Source organism: Misgurnus anguillicaudatus, chromosome 8 (assembly GCF_027580225.2).
Source record: "Misgurnus anguillicaudatus chromosome 8, ASM2758022v2, whole genome shotgun sequence".
NCBI classification, from domain to species: domain Eukaryota; kingdom Metazoa; phylum Chordata; class Actinopteri; order Cypriniformes; family Cobitidae; genus Misgurnus; species Misgurnus anguillicaudatus.
The window spans coordinates 1486716-1499621 of record NC_073344.2 but is presented as its reverse complement, the minus strand read 5'-3'; the positions used below and the strand labels follow the sequence as shown (position 1 = coordinate 1499621).

General features: G+C 39.8%; 1 long non-coding RNA gene across 1 annotated transcript; it reads right to left on the bottom strand.

Moving 5' to 3' along the window:
• Window positions 1-729: 729 nt before the first annotated feature.
• Window positions 730-2918, bottom strand: LOC129450916 (uncharacterized). The gene is made up of 3 exons (XR_008646495.2): window positions 2599-2918; window positions 2274-2334; window positions 730-913 (listed from the first exon to the last, which is right to left on the bottom strand). It is a non-coding gene; the product is annotated as an uncharacterized lncRNA (long non-coding RNA).
• Between the last annotated feature and the right edge of the window lie 9988 nt (window positions 2919-12906).

Sequence of the window (12906 nt, the reverse complement as noted above, 5' to 3'; positions counted from 1 at the left end):
TAAGCCTATATCATGGCCATACATGTACTGTACTTAATAATATATAATTAATAATCAATTTATAATAAAGACACAACAGTTGGATACATTAAAGTTTGCGTCTAATAATGTCATCATAAACACCATAACAAATTAAATTGCGCTAATGTCATACATTTCATAAAGCACTGCCAGTGAATAGGATAAGCAAAATAACTAAGGCATATCACCACAGATCCTTCCCCATTAATGACTTTACCCCTGAAATTTAAATATAAAGATTAGCATGTTTTGGTTAATTTCGAAAAAATCTATGCAAACAGATGAAGGGTAGTACATAATTATGAGAAGTGCCCTTTGTCACAGACAAGAGATAAGGAATAATCACCTTGGTTTAAACATAACAGGTGAGAGTAGTAAGCTGCTTTGTAAGCTAAAATCTTTTTGTATTGATGTATTAAAATGATGAAGTCCAGTTACCAGCGTGACACTAAAATGGGCAGTGTTAATGGATTCTTCTTACTTAAAGGAATAGTTTACTCATTTTCAATATTAAAATATGTTATTACCTTAACTAAGAATTGTTGATACATCCCTCTATCATCTGTGTGCGTGCACGTAAGCGCTGGAGCGCGCTGCGACGCTTCGATCAGGGACGGACTGGTACTAAAAAACAGCCCTGTACTTTGTCTTGTCCCGTCGCAAAGCAATCGGAGTGCGGAATCTCGACAACATCAATACCGCCTGGCATGAGTGTCTCAAGACTTTAATTGTGGCTCATGATACTATCCCATCCAAATTATAGCAATAGCACTGATGTTGACTAGATGTTGTGTTAAAAGCATATTATTCTAGATTAACTTGAATACTCACATGTAAATGAAGGTCTCATCACACTGCAGTCCCTCTGGCTGAACCAATACAAAACAGGTATCTGAAACACACAACATAGTACTGTATGAGATAGGCTGCGTTCACACGGTACCATAATACGGTTGTCAAACCCGTATTTGAGTCCTTAAGACGGTTCCGTTCACACGCAGTTCGGTTATTTACGGGTTTGACAACCGCATTCTATAACCGACTTCACACCCGTAACTTTACGGGTTTCACAACCGTATTTACAGAGAAACTGTGCCGTGTGAACGGAATCGCACTGGACAACCAGTTGTCTGTCACGTCATTCGTTGCTCTTGTGTTAAGATAACGTTACAGTGCATGAAAATGACTGCAAACTACGCACCAGAATTGCTCCATAAGATTAATGTGATATTATATTACCTTCATAGACGCCACAGAACATATTGCATTACGCATAAAATTGCGTGCAGCCAAGTAAGTGAGATATATAAAGTTTAAACTTTAAAAGTGGACGATTAATGTTAACTGTATAATAAAAGGGATATAAAAATTAGCTGTTTATTTACTCACCTTTTATCTTCAGTAGAGCAATAAAGAAGATATTTTGCACAAAAAAAACATCTGTGATTCAAATAATGCAAGCAAAAGATGGGTCAGTTTGAGAGGTCAAAAAGCAGATATATCCAATACAAAAGTAATCTCCATGACTCCTGGTGACATTTTTTGCTGCTTGTGAAGCAAATCGGTCGGTTTTTGCAGGATATTGAACGTTATTTACAACATTATTAGCGTCCATACAGAACTGTTGCAACATATAAAGTGTGCTTTTTACACTCCCGCTCTTTGGGTGGCGCTAGGAGGCTGGTTTTGCCTACGGTTGGTAGGCCATACTCTCTGCGCCACCTACAGAGCGGGAGCGTAAGCGCACTTCCTATTTGGCTGCGTTAATGGTTTAAATAAAGTTCGATTTCTTGCAAAAACGGATCGATTTGCTTCATTATGATTTGCTTCATTATGCTTCATAAGTCATTATGATTACTTTTATATTGTATATATCTGCTTTGGTAAAACGTGCAGTTGCTGAAACTGATTTTATGTTAATTCATTTTGGAAATTAAAACTTTAATAAGGAACAACCCTTGTTTATTTTTCTCTGCACAATGGTAAGCGTTACACCAGCCAGTTGTTTTTGTTAATTACATAAATAAAGTTTGCACATTGCATAAATAATACTTTTTTTAATATATTCGTCCGTCACTATGGTTACAGGCGCCGCGTGTAACTAGAATACGGGTCTGAACAGGACACTTCCAGACTCACACCTGTAAGTAAATACGGTTGTCACTCCCGAAATTTTGTCGTGTGAACGCACCCTTATATGATAAATCACAAAGTAAAGAGGTTTTAATATACAGTTTAACTTAAATACTCACATATAAATGGAGGTCTCAACACACTGCAGTCCCTCTGGCTGAACCAATACAAAACAGGTATCTGAAACCTACAACACAGTACTGTATGAGTTATATGATAAATCACAAAGTAAAGAGGTTTTAATATACAGTTTAATTTGAATACTCAGATGTAAATGGAGGTCTCAACACACTGCAGTCCCTCTGGTTGAACCAATACAAAACAGGTATCTGTAACACACAACACATAGTACTGTATGAGTTATATGATAAATCACAAAGTAAAGAGGTTTTAATATACAGTTTAACTTGAATACTCACATATAAATGGAGGTTGAATACTCACCTAAAAAAACAATCCAGCAATGGAATTTTACTCAATGTTGGGGGATAAGGATTTTCTTCAACAGGTCGCTTTGTTCTGCAACTAAATAGTTCAGTTATTTTGTGACATTTAGCTGCTTCACTATCTAAATTCCGCAATTTTTTTCTCTCGCCTTCTCATCCCCACCCTTTTCTTTCCGCTTTTTACCCGCGGCCGCGTTATGCATATTGTTTGTTTGTTTCTATGCTTCTATGTTCTCCTTCTATCTAACGTCTTTGCTGTTGGTTTTTCTCGGTTTTTCTTCCTCCTCATACCACTTCTTCTCCTTACTTGGCGACCACGGCCAGTGCAGCTGGCATCCAACTTAAAGGTGCATTACTGCCACCTACAGAGTGTGAAACAGATTAGTGGGGTTAAAAAAACTGTTAATAACTGCGTGGGTGGGGGGTGGTGGGCCGGCCCACCGGCCGTCCTGAGTACCGGCCGCTCTGTGATTCTCCAGATCACACAGATGGCCAGTCCGCCCCTGGCTTCGATAGCATTTAGCTTAGCCCCATTCTTTCAATGGTACCATTTAGAGATAAAGTTAGAAGTGACCAAACACATCAACGTTTTTCCTATTTAAGACGAGTAGTTATACGAGCAAGTTTGGTGGTACAAAATAAAACGTAGCGCTTTTCTAAGCAGATTTAAAAGAGGAACTACATTTTATGGCGTAATAGCACTTTTGGGAGTACTTCAACTCGCCTGAAAAGTCCGCTCCCCTTCTCACTCTCATAATGGGAGAGGGAGGGTGTTACTGCGCCGAGTCGAAGTACTCCCAAAAGTGCTATTACGCCATAAAATGTAGCTCCTCTTTTAAATCCGCTTAGAAAAGCGCTACGTTTTATTTTGTACCACCAAACTTGCTTGTATAACTACTCGTCTTGAATAGGAAAAACGTTGATGTGTTTGGTCACTTCTAACTTTATCTCTAAATGGTACCATTGAATGAATGGGGCTAAGCTAAATGCTATCGAAGCGTCGCAGCGCGCTCCAGCGCTTACGTGCACGTACACAGATGACAGAGGGATGTATCAACAATTCTTAGTTAAGGTAATAACATATTTTAATATTGAAAATGAGTAGACTATTCCTTAAAGTTCATGTTAGAGCCCACACTTCTTTTCTTAAACTGAAGTAAAAAGTGTAGTCAGTACTTTAACTTTTACCAGAGTATTTTTAAACATAAGTGCATCTGTACTTCTACTGGAGTAAAGGATGTGTGTACTTTTCCCATCTCTAAAAAAACTACTTTTCCCATCTCTATGTCAGGTTAAGCAGCTATGGCCAGTGTTGCCACGAAAAAGAGACAATGCAATTTTAATAGTGAATGGACCACAACATACTCTTGGTTAAGACCTCTAGATGGCGAAGCAGAGAGAGCTTTTTGCATTTTATTAAAAAGCAGTTTGGTTGGTGGTAGTGTCTTATTTTTTAAACCCACTGACCAAAAGATTGTTTCTTACAATATATCTTAAGTTTAAAGTTATTACGTCTGTCCCACTTTACCATGCTACTTGTCCCACATTTTGTCTGACTGGAGGTGGTCACCCTAGATGTTGACTATGTTGGCTTCCACAAATGTTTTAATTACAGTGCATTGAAAATGCGCTGTACTGTTGTTACTGGGCTTTTTATTATAATTAGTGGTGCTTGCATTTATGCAAGGCATCACTATTACTATTCGTCATACTTATTATTTATAATTAGTGGTGCTTGCATTTATGCAAGGCATCACTATTACTATTGCTCATACTTATTATTATTTATTTATTTATTCTTATATCTGAAAACTTTTTCGGCGCGTAACTCGTCCCGCATGGTTTGTCGTAGACCAATGAAACAGGGCTCAAAACGACCGGCTTATTGAGGACACGTCTGCTATGACTTTTATAAGCGATCGGTGCAAAATTTTCGAAAGGGGGGCGAAAAACCACCCAAAAAATCCCATTGACTTAACATTGCGCCCAACTTTGATGGGTCATAGCTCCGCTCAAGGATTTTGTAGAAACGTGTGGGTTACAACATTTGAAGAGGGTGGTAGGCTCTGTAAGAACATACATGACATTGGGGTGTAAGTTGCACCCCTGGGGTGTAAGAGGCACCCGAAAATTCCCATTGACTTATAATGGGGCAGGAAACATGCCCATATAAGGGAATAAAACAGTTTCAGATGGGATATCTTTGCTTTACAGTGTCATAGAGACATGGGGGTGGGCTCATTTTACTCAGACATCCAATCAGTCTATCAGGGTAGTCCCAGAGCTATTAAGCCACGCCCCTAGCAACCATTTTAGGCACCCTAGCAACATCTCCCATAGACTGCCATTATAAAATGTCCAGGAGCCGGTTGCATCAACAGGGCTTACGCCTGGTCTTAAGGTAAGTAGGTCTTAACTCCGCATTCTAAGTCCGACATAAAAGTTACGACAGTTGCACCGTCCAGGCTTAAGTCTTCTTCTCGCTAAGACCAGGCGTAAATCTTACGCCTAGTCAGTAGCAGGCGTAAATTCAAAATCTAGGCATATAATAGCCGTTATCATCCGATAAATAATGTTTCTATACTAACCACATAACTAAAGAGAAGTAAAGACATGGCGCGCCTTATACACAGGCTTTACAATGAGCGGGCTTTTAGACGGGAGAGAGTAATTAGGGACAGAAGCAATCCATTGGATATTTACAATGATGATGAGCTGATAGAGAGGTTTCGATTCTGTCGGAGGGATATATGTGAACTTGTTGAAGAGCTGTCAGCCAACTTACAGTACATATCAAACCACAACGCAGCATTGCCACCAGCATTACAGCTGTTAATAGCGCTACGTTTTTATGCAAATGGTGCGTTTCAAAACAATGTTGGAGATATGATTAATGTCCACAAATCCACCGCATGTCGGGCCATCCGCAGAGTTTCATTGGCACTAAGCCGTCGCCTTCCGCAATCTGCTCACCTCCCCACTGAGGCCGGGGCTGCGGTGATGAAACACAGATTCCGCCGGGCCTCTGGCATCCCTGGTATTGTGGGCTGCATCGATGGGACTCACGTCAGGATCAAGGCACCATCTGAGCACGAGTATCTTTATGTCAACCGCAAGGGATACCATTCAATCAATGTGCAGATTGCTTGTGACGCCAATTATAAAATCTTTAATTTGGTTGCGAGATGGCCTGGATCTACCCATGACGCACGCATCCTCCGGGAGAGTGCCTTATACCAGGATTTCGAGGCTGGAAGGGTAAACGGGCTGCTTCTCGGCGACAGTGGATACCCACTGAAACACTGGCTGATGACGCCTATAATTGCTCCGAGGACTGAGCAAGAACGACGGTATAACACCATCCACACCACCACTAGGTCACTCGTTGAGCGGTGCATCGGAGTCCTCAAGCGCAGGTAAAATCCTTTCCACAGTGTCTGTGCCCCTTTCCAAGGTGCTGATGTAGTGTGGTCATTAAAAACTATACATGGGCGGCGCTAGTGTGGGGCTAGCAGTTGCTTTATATTTGTTAAAATGTTATATCTTAATTTTAATACATTTAATACCAATTGCCTGTATTTGGCTTATTCTATGAAAATGGTGGCTTTCCTGTCCCAGCCCCAATCATCAGGAAAACACTTAAAATTTTCAGATAGTGACACAAAATATATGTTTTTTGTTTTAATTAAATTGTTTTATTATTAAAAAAACATATCTAATACAGCTATATTGCAAACCAATTTTATATATATATTGTAGAACACGGTCAGTACCATGAAATTGGCTTGTGCCTCGGGTCAGGAGTCGTGATTTAGTGACATAGCCTATTTTGAGTTAAAAAATATATTATTCTCCCCCTTTAAATGTCATAATACAAAGGGAAGTAGTACAGTTATTTAGTAGACTACTTAAAAAACTAAAATATCAACTAAATATTATAAATAATTTACAGGGAATACCTGTCCCCCAATTTCATGTCACGTGTGTTACAATTTATAAAAACCACCACTTTGAAAAAAACAACATCCTTGCCAACTTCTTCCTGGGTCAAACATTCATTGTAGGCATTGCTGTTTTGAAAAGCACATAGTGAGTGTGCGCACTCTCGCAATTTGATAAATAATTTGATAATTTCATGTGAGGACTTAAGATTTGTCACTGATGTTACTACAGTTTATAGTAAGGGGAAAGGAACATTTTATTAATATAATTTTTCAAATTGCATGATTAAGTGATTTATTTACAATTTAAGAAGTGTGGATTGAGCTACTGTGGCCGCCCTCTTAGATATGCCATTGTGTCTGCAGATCAATTATTTCTAATGTTACAACAAAAAACACAATTGTAGAAATAGAAAAAGGTCACACAATAGAACTTTACGGAGGTCTTTGATTATGTATGCAAATAAAATAGTCAAAATACATTCTGGGAAGCCTGAATTGTCATCTAAAATATAGGTAACATCAGTGACAAAAAAGCAGCACAAGATTTTTTAATGTAATGAAGCACAATCTTTTAATGTTATGTAGGCTAGTAAAAATATAAAAATACATTAAGCTGTCATTTAAGTTGATTTATAATGTTAAGAGGTTAACTATTATCTGACTGTAAGTTTTGGTATAAAAAGTCTTTTCAAAAACCCACCATTTTCATAGAATGACCCATTTAATAAATTAGAAGCAAATATAGCAGACAATAATGTATGCGCCCGCGCTGTCACTTGCATTGGATGTTAAGAGAGCATTTCATCCTAACTTGACGAAAATCAGTGTATGCCTCACACAGATATGAGAAATACAACAAATACACAAAGCTTGAAATGTCTTTAAACGAAATAATTACAAACGAAAAGAATAAGGCTATTCTCTGATTATGTAATCCATTATGTGCATTTCTCTCTATATGCGCGTTCACTATGATTATGGCGATCGTCAAAAAAAAAAAAAAAAAAAATGAATATTACATATTTAGTGGCCAAGTTTTGCTCATTTATTAATAGTAAAAAAGTGACACATTTAGGTTTTACATTAATCACTGACTATTTCATCTAGGTTTTATTGTCTTCATGGAGAAATGCGGATGCACCCTGAGCGAGTCTGCACCGTAATAGCAGCGTGCACTGTCCTCCACAACATCTGTGTCACCAAGATGATCCCTCTCCCTAGGCAACACCATCAGCCGGTGCCGGAGGAAGGTGTCGACCCTGTGGACCATGCAGGGCATGAAGATGTCGGTGGACGACTAGTCCGTACACGCATAATTAATGCTTTATAAATGTTCAAAATAATTTTGCCAATAATCTGCAGGTTGTAAACCATACAAATAAGCCACAAAGAAATCCCACTAGGTCTATAATAAACTTCTTTTATTTACATATAATTGTCATTGATTCATTGTACGCAATTTGCCATAAGGCTTATTTACAGAAATAGAAAAGACCGCCCATCATCTTCAGAAATAGGCGAAGATGAACTGTTTATCTGTTGTTGGAGCAACTGTATTTCTAACAATATTTTTTGTTTTTCAAGTTCTAACTTTTCCTGCTCGGTCTGTAGTTTTTTTGTTTCAGTCTCCACTCTCACAATTTCCTTCTCAAGAAGTGTCTGCTGCAGATTATCCAGCCTCCTCATCCGTTTCACCGGTGGTGCACCGCTGCTGTGTTCGTGAGAACTTTGTGGAGTGACTGGGTCCTCCATCGAGTCTAAAAATACAGATAATCTATCATAGCCCTATTGTTATCTGACAACTACTAAAATGCTTATTTTAGGCCATTCTAATATGGGCTACACACCTTCACAATTCGCACTCTCGATTGAGTGATCGACAAGGGTTTCTTGCATGTCGGAACCGCCACTTTCCGCACCGACCAAACCAATAAAAGCCGGGGAATCCTCTCCAAAGATATCCACAATTATGGTACTGTACAGGGAAGTGTTTGGGGGAGGACCCCCGCCGGTCGGGTGGTGTTTTTTTGCAGATAAATCTTTTTTTGCTTTGCTCAGGAGGTCTTTCCACTTTTTTCTTACATCGCTCTCTGTCCTAAGGCAGCCGGAGTCAGAGCAATCGTTAATCGCCTCTGTTATCTGTCTCCATGTTGTTTGTTTTTTCTGGTTTGTAATTGTGTTTGATTGCTTGGCAGTCAGTGTGTGTTTGTGCTGACTGTACAGCTCTATTAACTTTCGTATCTCAATGTCGGTGAAGTTTCCTTTTCTTTTTCTTTGCTCCTCCATCGATACGGCTAACGTTACAACGAAACAGCGGAAGATAGTTTACAGCGTAACCTAGCAACGCACGCTGCTGGTAAACAACACATGAACGCGCAACGCTAAGACCGGGCGTAGTTACGCCTAGGCTTAAGTTTGGTTGGTGCAACCGACGTTAGATCAACTCTAAAGACTGGTCTTAACTAAGACCTACTTAGCAGTTAGGACCAGTGGCCGGTTGCATAAAACTTTAAGACTAGCTTTAAAAGTTAGTCATTAATTTTTTTCTTCAAGACTGATCATAACTGTTTTAAGTATGTTAAATAGAAAGGTAGATTGGTCTAATTTAAATCCAAATAATAAGACTGATTAGCCCTAACTAATTGCTAGTTAGTCAGAATCATACTTAAGACGCAGTCTTAACGTCACGGCTATGTTTATGCAACCGGCCACTGGCTTACTAAAGCCCTGTTGGTGCAACCGGCCACAGATGGATATCTTTGCAGCACAGTGTCATAGAGACATGGGGGTGGGCTCATTTTACTCAGGCATCCAATCAATCTCTCAGGATCCTTACATAGGTATTAAGCCACACCCCTAGCAACTACTTTTGAGCACCCTAGCAACATAAAATTCAAACGGTTATATCTCAGCATCAGAACATCGTAGAGACACGGGGGTTGGACCGTTTGACTCGTGACTCAGAGTGTAACCACTATGGGATGCCAATTTTTTCCCTAGCAACCAAATACAGTACCCTAGCAACAGAGTAAACAAAGCCTTATATTTCCGCATCAGAACATCGTAGAGACACGGGAGTTGGACCGTTTGACTCGTGACTTGGAGTGTTATCAATAGTGGATGCCAATTTTTTCCCTAGCAACCAAATGCAGTACCCTAGCAACAGTGTAAACAAAGCCTTATATCTCCGCATCAGAACATCGTAAAGACACGGGGGTTGGACCGTTTTACTCGTGACTCTGCATGTAATCACTAGTGGATGCCATTTTTTTCCCTAGCAACCAAATACAGTACCCTAGCAACAGAGTAAACAAAGCCTTATATCTCCGCATCAGAACATCGTAGAGACACAGGGGTTGGACCGTTTTACTCGTGACTCGGCATGTAATCACTAGTGGATGCCAATATTTTCCCTAGCAACCAAATACAGTACCCTAGCAACAGAGTAAACAAACCCTTATATCTCCGCATCAGAACATCGTAGAGACACGGGGGTTGGACCGTTTGACTTATGACTCGGAGAGTAATCACTAGTGGATGCCATTTTTTCCCCTAGCAACCAAATACAGTACCCTAGCAACAGAGTAAACAAAGCCTTATATCTCTGCATCAGAACATTGTAGAGACACGGGGTTGGACCGTTTGACTCGTGACTCGGAGTGTAGTCATTAGTGGATGCCATTTTTTCCCCTAGCAACCAAATACAGTACCCTAGCAACAGAGTAAACAAAGCCTTATAACTCCGTATCAGAACATCGTAGAGACACGGGGGTTGGATTGTTTTTACTTGTGGTATGGAGTATAAACATATACTGTCCCCCGAAATTTGCCACGGCAAGCACCACTTCACATTTTCTTCAGGAAATGTACCTATCTAGTTAGTGGTGCTTGCATTTATGCAAGGCATCACTATTACTATTCCTCAGGGATATTATTCTTATTATTAGGGGTCAAGCCCCGAAGGGGCGAAGACCCCTATTGTATCCGTTAGTTTTCTTAATTTTATTATTATTATTAGTTATTCTTCTTCCGCCATTGCGGTCTATGGCAGCCCATAGAACCGTACGTAGGAAAGTTATGAAATTTGGCACACTGATAAAGGACAGTCCAATGTGTCCCCACAGCAAATTTGGAGGCTCTATGTCTAACCCACTAGCGCCACCAACAGTCCAAAGTTGCACTTATGTTTTTGCCAATAACTTCTTATCCGTAAGCCCTAGAAACAAAATTCTTGGTTCCTCTGATTCCTTGGCTCAAGACGATTCCATTGGACCCTATGTCGTTATTTTCCGTCATGAAAATGTGTCCGCCATTTTGAATTATTCGTAAAACCTACTTTTTCGAACTCGTCCTAGAGCTTTAGTCCGATTGCCACCAAAATTGGTATGTATCATCTTGAGACACTCATGGCAAAAAGTTATCAAAAGAATTTCGATACAGCAATCCGTTGTTGAATACCCCCTTAACAAATTTTATGTAGAGCGCAAAAAAACAGATTTTAGGCTGTATCTTCGTCAAACTTAGGCCTATTGACACGACACTTGGTACTTGTGATGCCAGTCAGGAACTGAGGGTGCATGCACAGTTTCGTCGCAGCGCCACCTAGTGGCCAGAAAAATGATTTATACACCTATAACTTTGGCGCCGATTGATGTATTTTCACAAGACTTGTTTGTTTGGAGTTCTGAATAGTTGCCGAGTCCAACGATATCAAACATGCCAGAATTCGCCTTACGGTTAACCCTGTGCAGCAAAATAGCGCTTAAAAAACACGCGTGAATATCTCCACGAGCGTTTTTCCGATTGACTCGAAAACACCATAGGAAGAAACTAACCTTACCTTCTGAACAAAAAGTTCTATTGGCGTTATATTAAATTTTTTATCAGAAATGGCCGAAAATTGCAAAAAACGAAAAAATACCTTCAAATTCTGTGTTTTTTACACATAAATGGTTGTAACTTTGTAACGAAAATATATTTTTCCACCAGATTTGATACGCTGATGCATGAGCACATTCTGAGCCTACACAAAAAAAATTGTATGCTTGCACCACTAGATGGCCTTATAATTGAACAAAACCTTTGATAACAAGCCAGCCCTATGGTCATACAACTGTTTCTTCACTAAACTAAAGTGTATAGACATAAAACTAGCTAGATATAACACAATCATGACCTGTTGTTGCATGCACAATTTTGTCATTGCGCCACCTACTGGTTTTGAGATAGAATATGGTATTTTTACCTAAAACTACTGCAACAACACATCTAAAACCATGAGTCATTATGGATTATTCCTTTCATGGCTTTGACTATAATCACTGGTGGTTGCCAATTCACTCCCTAGCAACCATTGAGAATACCTTATCAACCGTTTTTGCAAAAGCTATATCTCTGCATCAGAACATCGTAGAGACACAGGGATGGTCTCTTTTGACTAATTAAACTTGTTGTGACATGATGTGACCCATAATTTGCCACTGCAAACACCACTCACATGTCCTTCAGTGCTCTAATGTTCCATGCTTGTCAATAACAGAAAGACGATTGCATTAGACAAGAACATAGATCATGTTTGTTGATTACTTTTTGTTTTTTCATCTAAAATTATTAGGTTTACCTAGGTTCTTCAATCTGCTTATCCAATCTCAATTTTGCATCCTTTTGTGCCCTTTTCGGCTTGACCCCGGCATTGCTGCTTGCAGCTATATTTATATTTTATTCTTATGTCTGCACGTTTTTTCAGCACGTAACTCGTCCCGCACGGTTTGCCGTAGTCCCATGAAAGATGGCTCAAATCGACCGGTTTATTGAGGAGAGGTGTGCTATGACTTTTATAAGGGATCGGGTGCAGGATTTCCGAAAGGGGGGCAAAAAATCACCCAAAAAATCCCATTGACTTAACATTGCGCCGAACTTTGACGAGTCATAGCTCCGCTCGAGGATTTTGTAGAAATATGTGGGTTACAACATTTGAAGAGGGTGGTAGACTCTGTAAAAACATACATGACATTGGGGTGTAAGTTGTACCCCTGGGGTGTAAGAGGCACCCAAAAGTGCCCCATTGACTTATAATGGGGCAGGAAACATGCCCATATAAGGAAATAAAAAAGTTCCAGCTGGGATATCTTCGCTTTACAATGTCCTACAGACAAGTGGGTGGGCTCATTTCACTCGGGCATCCAATCAGTCTCTCAGGATCATCTCAGAGCTATTAAGCCACGCCCTTAGCAACAATTTTGGGCACCCTAGCAACATCTCCCATAGACTGCCATTATAAAATGCCCAGATGGATATCTTTGCACCAGAGTGTCATAGAGACATGGGGGTGGGCTCATTTTACTCAGGCATCCAATCAGTTT